The sequence below is a fragment of the Lissotriton helveticus genome, chromosome 1_1 (assembly GCF_964261635.1).
Source record: "Lissotriton helveticus chromosome 1_1, aLisHel1.1, whole genome shotgun sequence".
NCBI lineage: Eukaryota > Metazoa > Chordata > Amphibia > Caudata > Salamandridae > Lissotriton > Lissotriton helveticus.
The window spans coordinates 1,196,148,285-1,196,162,557 of record NC_136057.1 but is presented as its reverse complement, the minus strand read 5'-3'; the positions used below and the strand labels follow the sequence as shown (position 1 = coordinate 1,196,162,557).

General features: G+C 44.6%; 1 protein-coding gene across 1 annotated transcript in view; it reads left to right on the top strand.

The window, feature by feature from the left end:
- Positions 1–14,273, top strand: part of LOC144772462 (uncharacterized) — a 347,480-nt gene that overhangs the window by 31,650 nt on the left and 301,557 nt on the right. The window lies entirely within an intron of this gene.

Below are 14,273 nucleotides of genomic sequence, written 5' to 3'. Positions count from 1 at the left end.
GGCTAAAAGTGAGGCCAACCGCCCTATGGAAAACTCAATGTTAAAAACACGTTTTGGGACCCCCCTTTTTTCTCGGCCCCCACTGGACGAACCCCCCCCAAATTTTCAAGGGCTGCTCAGAAACAAAATGTGCCATTTTCCTGAAAATTTCAGCCAATTCCGTCCACAAACGCCAAAGTTATTAGACATAGAATTTTCAAAAAACCCATAGAGAAAAAATCCTAACTATATATACCTACTGGCGACCGCCAGTAGGTAATATATATATACACAAAAATCCTTCCCAAATGAAAAGGCGGAGGCCAACACGGGAACAGGTTAGGAAGCCTTTAATTGTCAAATCCACCAGGGCGAATGCATTTCGGCATCTTGAGACTTCGACAGCGCTGTGGAAAATAAAGGGCAAGGATGCAGTCCACACTTTAAAATGTCCTGCCGCTGCTGGATTGGCTGCGGCTACTCCTCTCCTAAATGGGCTCCGCCAGGTGTAGTTAATACTGTAGGTACTTGAACTACAGGACCCAGAATTCAGCAGTCCGATTCGGGGTCCCGCGGCGGTGATGACAGTAAGATATGCCGTTTCACAGGACGGAGTGCGCTGCAAATCCAATGTTCCCCCTCATATCGACTGTAAAGGCCTCCTTCCGTTCCCACCGCACAACCACTCTGCCCAGAAGTCATCTTCGCGGGGGCATGCAGAAATACTGCTAGCCCAGCGCAAGGAACAGTGTCCTCATCACCGCGTTTCTTCTACCCGGGTGTTGTGGTGGGCCTGATTTTGTCAGTACATGACAGGAACAAAAGCCAAAGCGTTGCCACCAGACAATCAGGCCGCTTGATATGCGGGGGCCTCCCAACATGCCACTGGCAGACGTGTAATTAATGCACAAAAATCCTTCCCAAATGAAAAGGCGGAGGCCAACACGGGAACAGGTTAGGAAGCCTTTAATTGTCAAATCCACCAGGGCGAATGCATTTCGGCATATTGAGCCTTCGTCAGCATACATACATATATATATATATATATATATATATATATATATATATATATATATTACCTACTGGCGGTCGCCAGTAGGTATATATAGTTAGGATTTTTTCTCTATGGGTTTTTTGAAAATTCTATGTCTAATAACTTTGGCGTTTGTGGACGGAATTGGCTGAAATTTTCAGGAAAATGGCACATTTTGTTTCTGAGCAGCCCCTGAAAATTGGGGGGGGGGTTCGTCCAGGGGGGGTCGAGAAAAAAGGGGGTCCCAAAACGTGTTTTTAACATTGAGTTTTCCATAGGGCGGTTGGCCTCACTTTTAGCCCGAACGGCTGAATGGATTTGCACGAAACTTGGCAAAATTGTAGGGACTGGTAGCCCGATGTGCCTTTTGTAGGTCTCAATATATGTGCTACAGTGGATTTTGAGAAATTAACGTTTAAAAAAAGATATATATCTGTAACAGCGGACCGGGCAGCGCTCCAGGACGCGTACTTTTCGCGCAACGGAGCTTTGTGAAGCGAAGCTGATTGGTTCTCCGGCGTCTGTCAACATTCCAAACAGTCCGTAGCGGCCGCCATCTTGTCTCTCGGTAGGATCGAGAGACAAGAGGAGGCCAAAGCGAAGGGGCAAATGACCATAAGGGGGAATAGTAGATCCTCGCTGACCCCCTAGGTTTGATGTGGAGGTTTTAAAAGGGCCCCGCGGGGCAAAAAAAAAAAATAATAATAATAATCGAACGGCTGAATGGATTTGCACGAAACTTGGCAAAATTGTAGGGACTGGTAGCCCGATGTGCCTTTGCTAGGTCTCAATATATGTGCTTCAGTGGATTTTGAGAAATTAACGTTCAAAAAAAGATATATATCTGTAACAGCGCACCGCTTAGTGTACTTTTCGCGTTACGGAGCTTTGCGAAGCGAAGCTGATTGGCTCTCCGGTGTCTGTAAACATTCCAAACAGTACGTAGCGGCCGCCATCTTGTCTCTCGGTAGGATCGAGAGACAAGAGGAGGCCAAAGCGAAGGGGCAAATGACCATAAGGGGGCATAGTAGATCCTCGCTGACCCCCTAGGTTTGATGTGGAGGTTTTAAAAGGGCCCCTCGGGGCAAAAAAAAAAAATAATAATAATAATCGAACGGCTGAATGGATTTGCACGAAACTTGGTAAAATATTAGGGACTGGTAGCCCGATGTGCCTTTGCTAGGTCTCAATATATGTGCTTCAGTGCATTTTGAGAAATTAACGTTCAAAAACAAGATATATATCTGTAACAGCGCTCCGCTTCGCGGAGATAAAATTATATCTGTATTACCTAGCTGTTGCTAACACCAGTTAGCGACGGCTAGTAGGAGATAGCGACCATCTTGGGCCCCACTTTGCATGTGAGTGATATTTATCACTAATGACATGCAAAGTGGGCATGCCAAGATGTTAGCGACTGGAAACAGTCGCTAACATCGCTATCTCCTATTATCAACTTTTGGAAATATTCGAGATAAGCGCGAATATCTCCAAAAAGTAACAGCTGCCCTGAGCAGTTCTTAGCCATGTTATCCAATGGGAGGTGGATAACATGGCTAAGAGCATTAGCTCGGTAATGCATGAATATCGCTGAGTTTTCAGCGATATTAATGCATTGCGGTCGTTTTTTATCGTATTTGCGATAAACCTTGATAATAGCAAGGTTTATCTGCGATAATTTCTGACGGTAAAAAAATCTTTGCAATGCATCGTTAGGGATAAATATCGCTTAACTTTGGTAATATGCCCCAACGTCTGTTAACGTTCGATTCGAAGGAAATCAGGAAGTGTTGAAAAACATTGTCTGCGCCATCTTGTCTTTTTTCAAATGCCACACTTTTGTCGTGCACGGCAGCCATTTTAGATGCCTTGACCAGACCCACTCTGTGCACGCTGTCGATCCTTAGCATGGCTCCCCACCCTCGCAAGCATCTCACCCAGGCAGTGGTCACCCCCGCTCTCTGTCTTATGCATGGGTAATAAACCTCCCCCCATCTGCGCTGCTCTTCCCTGAGAATCACACCCTGTGCCCGCCCGACACCTCCTTTTCACCCTATTCACTACCACACCCTCTGACACTCCTTTTCCTCTGTGTCCGATTGTCCAGGCCGGTCCTAGGCTATCAGCTAGCCCTGCAGATGTAGTTTATGGCCACAGCTGTAAAGAATCACCCCTCTTCAAAGGAGTTATAGTAGATCAAGGCCCACACTCGATGAGATCCGTCACAGCAGAAGCGTTGCTATTATCTGAAAACCATCCTGTATTGTGATTGGGGAGGGGACCGAGCGTGAAGCGGAAGATTCCAGGGATGACTCTTTGTACATCAAAGTTTTTACAATTATGTGTCACATTAAAAATATATAGCACTCCGACAAAGTAGTAAGATTATAAAACTTTAATAATTTATAAATATATACAAGAAAACAAAAATAGTAATAACATATAAACATTTTTAGGGAAAAACAACGAAGTAGCGGTCGGCTGTGCGAATAGTCCCAACGCAGCACAACGTCCAGATTTCCGGCGTGGGGCGTCGCGGGGGGTGGGTCATCAGTAGCAAACTGTTGTGCGAATAGTTCCAAGGCAGCAGAACGCGCCGAAATCTAGATGACACGAAAGTGATGTCTAGTAAGTTGCCACCCAGCAAATAACGGCGTGGGGCGTCGCGGGGGGTGGGTCATCAGTAGCAAACTGTTGTGCGAATAGTTCCAAGGCAGCAGAACGATGGCACCAAGGTGATGTCCAGTAAGTTGCCGCACTGGTTTTGGTATCCTACAATGCTGCTCCGAATAACGGCGTGGGGCGCCCCGGGGGAGGCGGCGTGAACGGGCCTCTCCAGGTGGAGTGTCATCTGTTGTAGTGGGGCGCCCCTTTACCGTTTCAGTTGCCATTCCGTCCGTTTTTGGTCCACTGTGTCAAAAGCCGCAATTCAGCTGAGTTGCGCCCACTCTTGCGGTGCAGCGATAGGCGGCTGTCACAGGACTCTCAAAATGGCGGCAGGCTCTTTCCTTTTTGGGCCTGGTCCACTGAAATGGCCCTGGGACACCTTGGAAATCGGACGCTTGTCTGCTAGGTCTTGGACCCCATTCTCGAAAGCGTCCCCTCCGCCTTGAGAATTCATCAAAAGTTTTGGGGGCCCCGACTCCTGCAGGCTTCTGGTGGGGAGCGGCTGCCATGATTGCTCGCGGAATGACCACGACGGAGCTACGAGATGGTGGTGCTCTCATGCTGACGCCAGTTTAGTCTGAAACATCCAGAAACAAGGTGGGGCTTTCATCGTTTGGGAAAAAAAAAAAGTTTTCATCCAATGAAAAGTGTTGTTTTTAGGTCATATGATCAAGCCTTCCATCATTAGGAAACCAAAAGTAAAATGAACCAATGAAAAGTTTTATAAACAAGTCACATGACCTGTTATGCGGCATAGGGTATAAAATGCGGAGAAAATACGTTGGCACGTGAGGCGGCGTCAGTAGCGGACCGATGTGCGAATAGGCCGAAGGCAATACAACGCGCCAAGATCCGGATGGCACCGAGGTGGTGTCCAGCAAGTTGCAGCACTGGTGTGGCCATCCTACAATGCTGAAAGTCGGCGTGGGGCGCCCCGTTGGCCTGTGAGTTTGCGTCAGTAGCGGACCGATGTGCGAATAGGCCGAATGCAGCACAACGCGCCAAGATCCGGATGGCACCGAGGTGGTGTCTAGTAAGTTGCCGCACTGGTGTGGCCATCCAACAATGCTGAAAGTCGGCGTGGGGCGCCCCGTTGGCCTGTGAGATGGCGTCAGTAGCGGACCGATGTGCGAATAGGCCGAAGGCAGCACAACGCGCCAAGATCCGGATGGCACCGAGGTGGTGTCTAGTAAGGTGCACTGGTGTGGCCATCCTACAATGCTGAAAGTCGGCGTGGGGCGCCCCGTTGGCCTGTGAGTTTGCGTCAGTAGCGGACCGATGTGCGAATAGGCCGAAGGCAGCACAACGCGCCAAGATCCGGATGGCACCGAGGTGGTGTCTAGTAAGTTGTCGCACTTCTGTGGCCATCCTACAATGTTGAAAGTCGGCGTGGGGCGCCCCGTTGGCCTGTGAGATGGCGTCAGTAGCGGACCGATGTGCGAATGGGGCCAAAGGCAGCGCAACAATATTTTCTGACTGACACCACAAGGCGCTGAGATGCCAAGATCCGGATGGCACCGAGGTGATGTCTAAGTTGCGGACTGATGTGCGAATGGGGCCAAAGGCAGCGTAACAATATTTTTTGTATGGAAGATACCACTAGGCGTTGAGATGCCAAGATTCGGATGGCACCGAGGTGATGTCTAGCAAGTTGCTGTACTGGTGTGGTCATCCTACAATGCTGAAACTCGGTGTGGGTCGCCCCATTAGCCTGTAAGATGGCGTCAGTAGCGGACCGATGTGCGAATAGGCCGAAGGCAGCACAACGCGCCAAGATCCGGATGTCACCGTGGTGGTTTCATAGTTGAGAGGCACTTCATCTGCAGTGGGGCGCCGAGATCCGGATGGCACCGAGGTGATGTCTAGCAAGTTGCTGTACTGGTGTGGTCATTCTACAATGCTGAAAGTCGGCGTGGGGCGCCCCATTAGCCTGTGAGATGGCGTCAGTAGCGGACTGATGTGCGAATGGGGCCAAAGGCAGCGCAACAATATTTTCTGAAGAGAAGACACCAAAAGGTGCTGACATTCCAAGATCCGGATGGCACCGAGGTGGTGTCTAGCAAGCTATGCAGTTGAGTTGTGTGCGCACTTGCGGCGAATAGGTCGAAGGCAGCATAACAATGTTTTTTGAATAGAAGACACCACAAGGCGTTGAGATTCGGTTACCACCGAGGTGATGTCTAGCAAGTTGCCGCACTGGTGTGGCCATCCTACAATACTGCTCCGAATAACGGCGTGGGGTGCCCGAAGGAGGGGGGAGCCGGCGTGAATGGGCCTTCCTAGGTGGAGGCTCGTCTGCTGTAGTGGGGCGCCCCTTTACCGTTTCAGTTGCCATTCAGCTGAGTTTCGGCTGCTCTTGATGCTACAGCGACAGGCGGCTGCAAGAGGACTCTCAAAATGGCGGCCTGTTCTTTGGATTTGGGCCTGGTCCACTAAAATGGCCCTGGGACACCTTAGAACTCGGACGCTCGATTTTTTTTTCCTTTCCTGTACATGCAAAAAAAGGTAAATGCCCGGTACGTTACACGCTTCATCTGCCACGATGAACTCTCCAGAGGAACCGAAAAAAAATATAGTTGTGGTAACTATACCATGCATCGTCATATGGAGAGGTGGCACCAATTAATTATAGTGCTGCATAAAAGAGAGATTTGGAGGAGAACCCCTGACCTGCTAGTACATTCATCAAAGAAGTGGCACTGACAGCTTCAGAGGCAAGGGAAACGGTCCCAAATATTTAGAAGAACTTTGGAAAGATTAAAATGACATGTTTAGATTGTGGCAAATTAATTTCATGTGGACAGATGAGTGTTACTCTAATAAATACAGCATATGAACATCATCATAGTCGATGGTTGGTAGAGACATTTTGACTATATCCTGGACCTGCCCGTCCTCGCCCAAAATGGCGCCGGAATAAATGGGACTCGTAACTCCTTGTTGTGTACTGGTTGCAGAACCTTGAAATCACGAGATACGTATGCAGTTTTGAAGCACATGGCGGGCGGGGACGAGAATTGATTGAATATTTCGACATCCCTATTGATATTAAGTTCTGATGTGTTATTGATTACTGTACTGTTGAAAGTTCGAATTAACGTCACCCATGGTACTTGCCCGCAAATGTATATCTAGATAATTTTATTGTAACTGGCCCTGTCGTATTTTAATTATAAAATGTACGTCCACCGATTCCGTAACTGTTAGACACCTTAGTTCTTGCAACCTAATGGCCCGCCCGTTACGTTCCTCTACAGTGTAAATGTCTATTCATCAAATACGATTACAGTTTGCTCTGTGGAAGGCCCACGTGGTTATAGGCTCATATTTGCATAATGAAATTTTCACAATAAAGGTTTTTAAAAGAAAACATGGTAGTAGTATATACATTGGTAAAGTTTTTAATAATAGTGACTGTTTTAGAATCATTAAAAGGCAAGTGAAATAAAGCAGACCAATTACATGAAGGGTAAAAGGTATAATACGAAGGAACGCAGTAAAGATAAATGGTCAAGGGCTGTTGTGTTTTCTATTCCTGCAACATAAAGTGATCGATAAGAATCTCATATTCAGGCGTATCGGCGACTAAGACAGCAGGTCGACCCTCTTTTGCTCAACGGCTCCGTCATGGGACGAAGAAACGCTCTTTTTCTCGAAAAAAGAATATATTTTACTTGCAGGACAGTTGTAAAATTTCCGGGAAAGTACATTAGCCTAGAACATTATAACATATATTTAAGAAAAAATAATGTTCGGAAGTAATGAAAAGCGTAATTTTTAGGTCATATGACCAAGCCTTTCATCATTACAATAAGAAAAGTAAAATGAACCAATGAAAAGTTTTATTAACAAGTCACATGACTTGTTATGCTTACGTTACGCGCTGCGCGCCCCGGATGACTTCCGGATGCGCTAACGCGGCGCGTCATATGACGCATTATGCGACAACGCAGGTACAGAATATAGTCAAAATGTCTCCACCAACCAGCGGTCGGAACACAACCCCTTTCAGCAGGCTAAATAGTTCTGTTAAATGACAACAGAAGGGACAGGCAACAAGAACCATCAGTCAAAGAGGGGAGGGCTAGTTCTTCTCTACCGGGTTACATTGGGGCGCTACCGGAACTGATCGAATTGGTAGTCTACAGTGTTTCTGGATGTTTCAGACTGAAGCTGGGGTTAGCATGAGAGCAGCACCATTTCGTAGCTCCGTCGTGGTCATTCCGCAACCAATCATGGCAGCCGTTCTTTATCGTTATTTTGGGCGGGGTGGGTGGCGGAGCCGAGCTGTTTTGCAGCCATCATTGTGTGGAGTTCAGTTCATCTCACTAGTTTTGTATTTGTCATGAGGGGTTGTTCCTAATGTTTCTATTTTAGCGAGGTCAAAAAGAGATCCCATTAGTGGCCTACTGATTTTGCTCGATTCCTTTTCTTTTTTTTTACACGATTTTTCGTTATCTGCAAAGACTAAACAGAGTATTGCGACTCTGTGTTTGTTTGTAAATAGAGAATGAACCAAAGAGAACTAATTCTAAAACAGTAAATACTTGGATAACAATCAATCAAATGGAGAGAGAAGCAGGCACGACGGATTACAACGGGGGCAAAGGCCTGCGTTAACTACCTTTCACTATCTGCAAAGAGAGAGTACTCCTAATAGAAATGAGGGGGGGGGGGCACCATTCAAAGCAGATCAGTGTGCATAAACACGAAAATGTTTTCACTTACCACGTACTTGACATTCGACAGCTTATGATATTTGCTATTAAAAAACCATTGAAATTCATTGAAAAAACCATAGGTTATAGACCATATATAGTTAGGAATTAGCATTTACAAAACCTTGAAAATTCACTGAAAAAACCATAGGTTATAGACCATATATAGTTAGGAATTAGCATTTAAAAAACCTTATTTTACTCACACAAAACCATTGAAATTCCATATATAGTTAGTTGCACTAACTATATATCGCGCACCCGCAATCCACTGCTGATCATGTCACATATTACATCATTCATGACATGGTCAGTGACATCACTGATGACATCACTGATGACATCTCAAATGACATCACTGATGACATCACTGATGACAACATCCAGTGACTGTATGTTTCTGTAAAGTTAAAATATGTCTTACATATTGAAGAATGAGTGGATGTATAAGTGTCTGGATGAAGGATTTAGTAGGTGCGTGACTGACTGTATGAGTGAGTGATTAAATGTGTCTCACTGAATGCATGGGTTAGTGACTAAACTGTCTTAATTTGTGCATCATTATGTCTGTTGTTCTGTAAACTGCTGCATGTGTTGATCATTAGCTATACGAGAGGCTATATGTGTTATTAATTGGTTGCCCAAGTATTTCTATGGGAGATTGAGTTTGTGTGGGGGTGGCTGGAAGGTGTGTGACTCTATGCATAGATGTGTGAGCAGTTTATTCACTAGGTGTATGAGTTCAAGAGTGCATGTGGAAACAGCTACATGGGCAGTTGACTGTGTGCATGAGTGTATTGATGAGTGAATGGATATCTCAATGCTACATGTCATAGTAAGTACATATGTAAAACACAGTACATGTGAGAGTTGGCATATATAAATAACTGTGCATGAGAGCCACTGAATGAGTGAGTGGTTGTATCGATCATTGTGAACTTGTATCAGGGATTGTATAAGAGAGTAAATATGTGTTAGTATATGTTTCAATAAGTAAGGTGTGTTTAACTGTATAGTTGAAGAAATGGAGGTGAGATTGTTTCTTTGCATGACTGACTGGGTGTGTGAGTAACTCCATGGATGAGTGGCAGTGTGTGAGTGTCTGTATACACTGAGTGTATCTAAGGTTATATTAGAGTCTGAAGAGGTTTATCGTATTAGCACAAGAATGATGTCAAATGAGATGTCATCAGTGATGTCATCAGTGATGTCATTTGAGATGTCATCAGTGATGTCATCAGTGATGTCACTGACCATGTCATGAATGATGTAATATGTGACATGATCAGCAGTGGATTGCGGGTGCGCGATATATAGTTAGTGCAACTAACTATATATGGAATTTCAATGGTTTTGTGTGAGTAAAATAAGGTTTTTTAAATGCTAATTCCTAACTATATATGGTCTATAACCTATGGTTTTTTCAGTGAATATATATATATATATATATATGAGAAAACACAAATTGCCCTGAAGCATTCTGAGAAGCACTCGACAGTTCTCTGCCCTCCGGGTTAACTCTCTACATGCTTCTTCCGCCTGCATATTAATTGTGCCCGACGAGTTTCAGGGTATGACATCCCTTCCTCATGGGCTAGCTGAAAAGACACTCGATACAATATTTGTTTGCATTTCCAGTTTATTTATTCTGAACAAACCCTTCAGTGGGCGTGTGCTGTATTCAGCGTACTACGGACTGCAAATCCCATAAATCAACAGTGAGACGGTGCTCTCTCTTTAAAAAATCAAAGCGTATTGCTTTTCTGCATGGGGAGCAGCATGTTAGCTGCTCCCCAAGCAGAAAAGCAATACCAGGGCTCCACGCAGGATGCGGGGAGCCGGCAGGGTCCGTGGGGGGCTTGGGGACCCCCATGGTCCCCAATGGAGAGGGCAGGCCCCGGGGGATGGGGTCCCCGGGGTCATAAGTAACCCTGTGCGTAGTGGGGCTCCGCGGAGCTACGCGAAGTGGGCGCAAAACTATGCCCACCCGCGCACTCCCCGTAGCCCCACTACGCGCTGCCCGCCTCCCTCCCACCCTCCCTAAATATGCAAATAAAAGGATTTAAAGGTTTTAAAAACACTTACCTGTCCGCCGCGTCCCCGGGGCTCCCTCTCCCGTCCCTGGAATCGCGCCGCCGCCATTTCGGATACTAATGCGCATGCGCGGGCGGCCGCGCATGCGCATTTCTCATACTGGAGGTTTCTGGTGGGCTAGTTGGCCCACAGTGACCCCCAGTATGCAAGTGGACTTAATCCCCCAACTTAGAACACGCTACAGGGCGCGTTTGCACAGTGGTGAAGGTAGGGGGCGAGGCTTGGGGTGATGTGAGTGCAAACATGCACTGTGGCGCTATTTAGGTTGGGGAATTAATTCCTCTTCAATCCAGAGGACCCCTAGGGGGCAACTAGTCCAACAGGTATCTCCAGTAAGCGCCACGGAGCTGTGCTGCAGAGTGTTGTAAAAAGGGGGCGTGCCCTCTGAACACCTCTCTGCAACACAGGACCCGAATTCCTCAACACGCGCCTGTCCTTTTACACCCCCACCCGCCAACTACGATCGTCCAATCAAGCCCTCGCCGCAATTCCACGCATCCAAAAATCCACCATGGGGGGAAGATCCTTCTCCTACTTAGCGGCCAAGACCTGGAATTCTCTCCCCACCCACCTCCGCCTTACACAGAACCACCTCTCCTTCAGAAAACAACTAAAACCTTGGATATTCGATAAGTAAAGTACCCCCTCCCTCAAGCGCCTTGAGACCCTCTGGGTGAGTAGTGCATTATACAAATTTTTAAACTTAAACTTTAAACTATACTGGAGGTACCTGGTGGGCTAGTTGGCTCACAGGGGACCTCAGGATTGAAGGGGAATTAATTCCCCAACCTAAAACGCGCTACAGGGCGTGTTTGCACACATGTTACCTCAGGCCCCGCCCCCTTCCTTCACTATTGAGCAAAATATTCCTGTAAAATCAGCCGAACTACGAAATCTGATTTACTCACCTGTTATCACAAGAGACGTCAGTGCTGCATCTTTGAGAGCACTACAGATCCTGAAAAGTAATTCTAACCATACTTAGAGTAACTTAATTTCCTTCCATAGGCTAACATTGACTGGTTTCACTTGGAAATTTTTCTAAGTGTGGAGTTTTGGAACTTTAAAAAATTCCTTTAAAATCAGCCAAACTATGAATTCTGATTTACTCACCTGTTAGCAGGAGAGACCTCAGTGCTGCATCTTTCAGCCCACTACTGATCCCGAAAAGTAATTCTGACCATACTTACAGTAACTTGAATTTCCTTCTTAGGCTAACATTGACTGGTTTCACTTGGAAATTTTTCTAAGTGTGGAGTTTTGGAACTTTAAAAAATTCCTTTAAAATCAGCCGAACTATGTATTCCGATTTACTCACCTGTTATCAGGAGAGACTTCAGTGCTGCATCTTTCAGCTCACTATTGTCCCTGAAAAGTAATTCTAACTTTACTTACCAGTAACTTGAATTTCCTTCCATAGGCTAACATTGACATGTTTTACTTGGAAATTCTTCTACGTGTGGAGTTTTGGAACTTAAAAAAAATCCTCAAAAATCAGTCGAAATACGAATTCCAATTTACTCACCTGTTATCAGGAGAGACCTCAGTGCTGCATCTTTCAGCCCACTACTGATCCTGAAAAGTAATTCTAACCATACTTACAGTAACTTGAATTCCCTTCCATAGGCTAACATTGACTGCTATATAAAATATAAATTAATTAAAAAAATATTAAATAAAAAAATTACAATTTCAATATATTTAAAAAAAAAATCAATTTATATTACAAATATGTAATGTAATTTAAAAAATAAAATATCTAAAAATAAATACTTTAAAACAATGTAGTAAATTACTATAAAAAACTATAACAATTAATACATTTAAAAATTATCATTTACAAAACCTTTCAAATTCACTGAAAAAACCATAGGTTTCAGCCACATTATAGTTAGGATTTAGCATTTAAGAAAACCTTTGAAATTCCCTGAAAAAAACTTAGGTTTCACACATGTTATAGTTAGCTGGACATTTCACTCATACAAAACCATTGAAATTCCCCCGTTATAGTTAGTTCAGCTAACTATAACTCGCGCGCCCGCAATGCACTGCTGATGACGTCACATATTACATCTCTCATGACATGGTCAGTGACATCACTCATGACATCACTGATGACATCTCAAATGACATCACTGATGACATCACAGATGACATCATCCTTGTGAAAGAGTGGCAGACCTCTTCTCACCCTTATATAACCTTTGATACACAAATTCAAGAATAGAAACAAAAAATTTCAAAAAAATGGAGATACCAATACCAGTTACAACACTCTATTAGGTAACTCCAACATCTACATAGACATCCACTCATTCATCAACAGTTCTATATAGTCACTCATACATGTACTCACAAATCATATGTACTCATACACCTATACATACTGTTACACACCGATACTCATCCATAAAGTTACTCACACGCATACTCACACATGCAAATAAACTATCAAACATCCATTTACTTGCATATACAGCTATACAAACACCACTACACTTACTTCTACAGAAACGTACACATACTTACTCTCTTAAACAATCACTTATTGAAACACATACTTATTTATACAGGAACTCTTCCAATCTCTCACTCTCACATATACTCACTTATATACATCAATACTCACATATACTAGTTTAAAACATATGTAGTTACTCATAAAGATACTATTGAGACAGTCATTCACGAACTAACACACCCATACACACATTCATCCACCCATACAGTCCTCCACTCATTCTGTCTTCAAATCACATACAAACAGTGAGTCAGTCATTCATGCATCTGTGCGCTAAGTAATACCCCCCACCAAACCATACAGACACTCATTCTGATACTCAAAAAACCAACTAATAACCCATATAGACATTCATGTAGCTAGTCACCAACCCATGCAGCCACTTATACACAAAGTGAGAAACTGATACAGATATTTTCATATTTAAACATTTCTCGCTAATACATGTATTCACTAAGATACACTTAATAAGTCAGTAATACAATCATTTTTACAAAATAAACATCCATTTAGACACTTATTTACACATTTTTTCTTCCATCAACCTTTAGATATACATATATAAAACATATTAATTTTTCAGAAAGACACACTGGATGATGTCATCAGTGATGTCATCAGTGATGTCATTTGAGATGTCATGAGTGATGTCATGAGTGATGTCACTGACCATGTCATGAGTGATGTAATATGTGACGTCATCAGTCGTGCAATGCCGGCGCACAAGTTATAGTTAGCTGAATAAACTATAACGGGAGAAGAGTGGTTTTTTGGATATTTTTGCGCCAAGCCAGGAGCGCATACGGAAGTGACCCGGATTCAGACTGGCAACCAGCTGCCCTGCAGTAAATATTGTGCTGAGGGATCGGCAAATCTGGAGTCCACCGTGACATTGGGGAAAACGAGTGCGGAGCGAGGTATTTACCTCCACCAGGACGTCGTGTGGCTATGTGGCTGTCCCTGCACATCACCTTCCCTATCTGTTCGGTTATGACAGTCCGAGGGGACCGGAGGAACTCTTTGTAACAACGGAGCACTCCCAGAAAATCTGACTAACCCAACCTGCAGATATTAAAGACATTAGAGTCGGTATTTACTATCAAGAACCGCACCCCACACCAGAGGCCCAGCAGCATGAACATGATGCATGCTGGGAGTTGGAGTCTGCCTACAGTATAGCAGGATTCCGACAGGTGAGCTGAATGAGCTGGGGGAGGAGTCTTTTGTCGCCAGCCTAAATACAGAGCTTGCAGGACTGTGG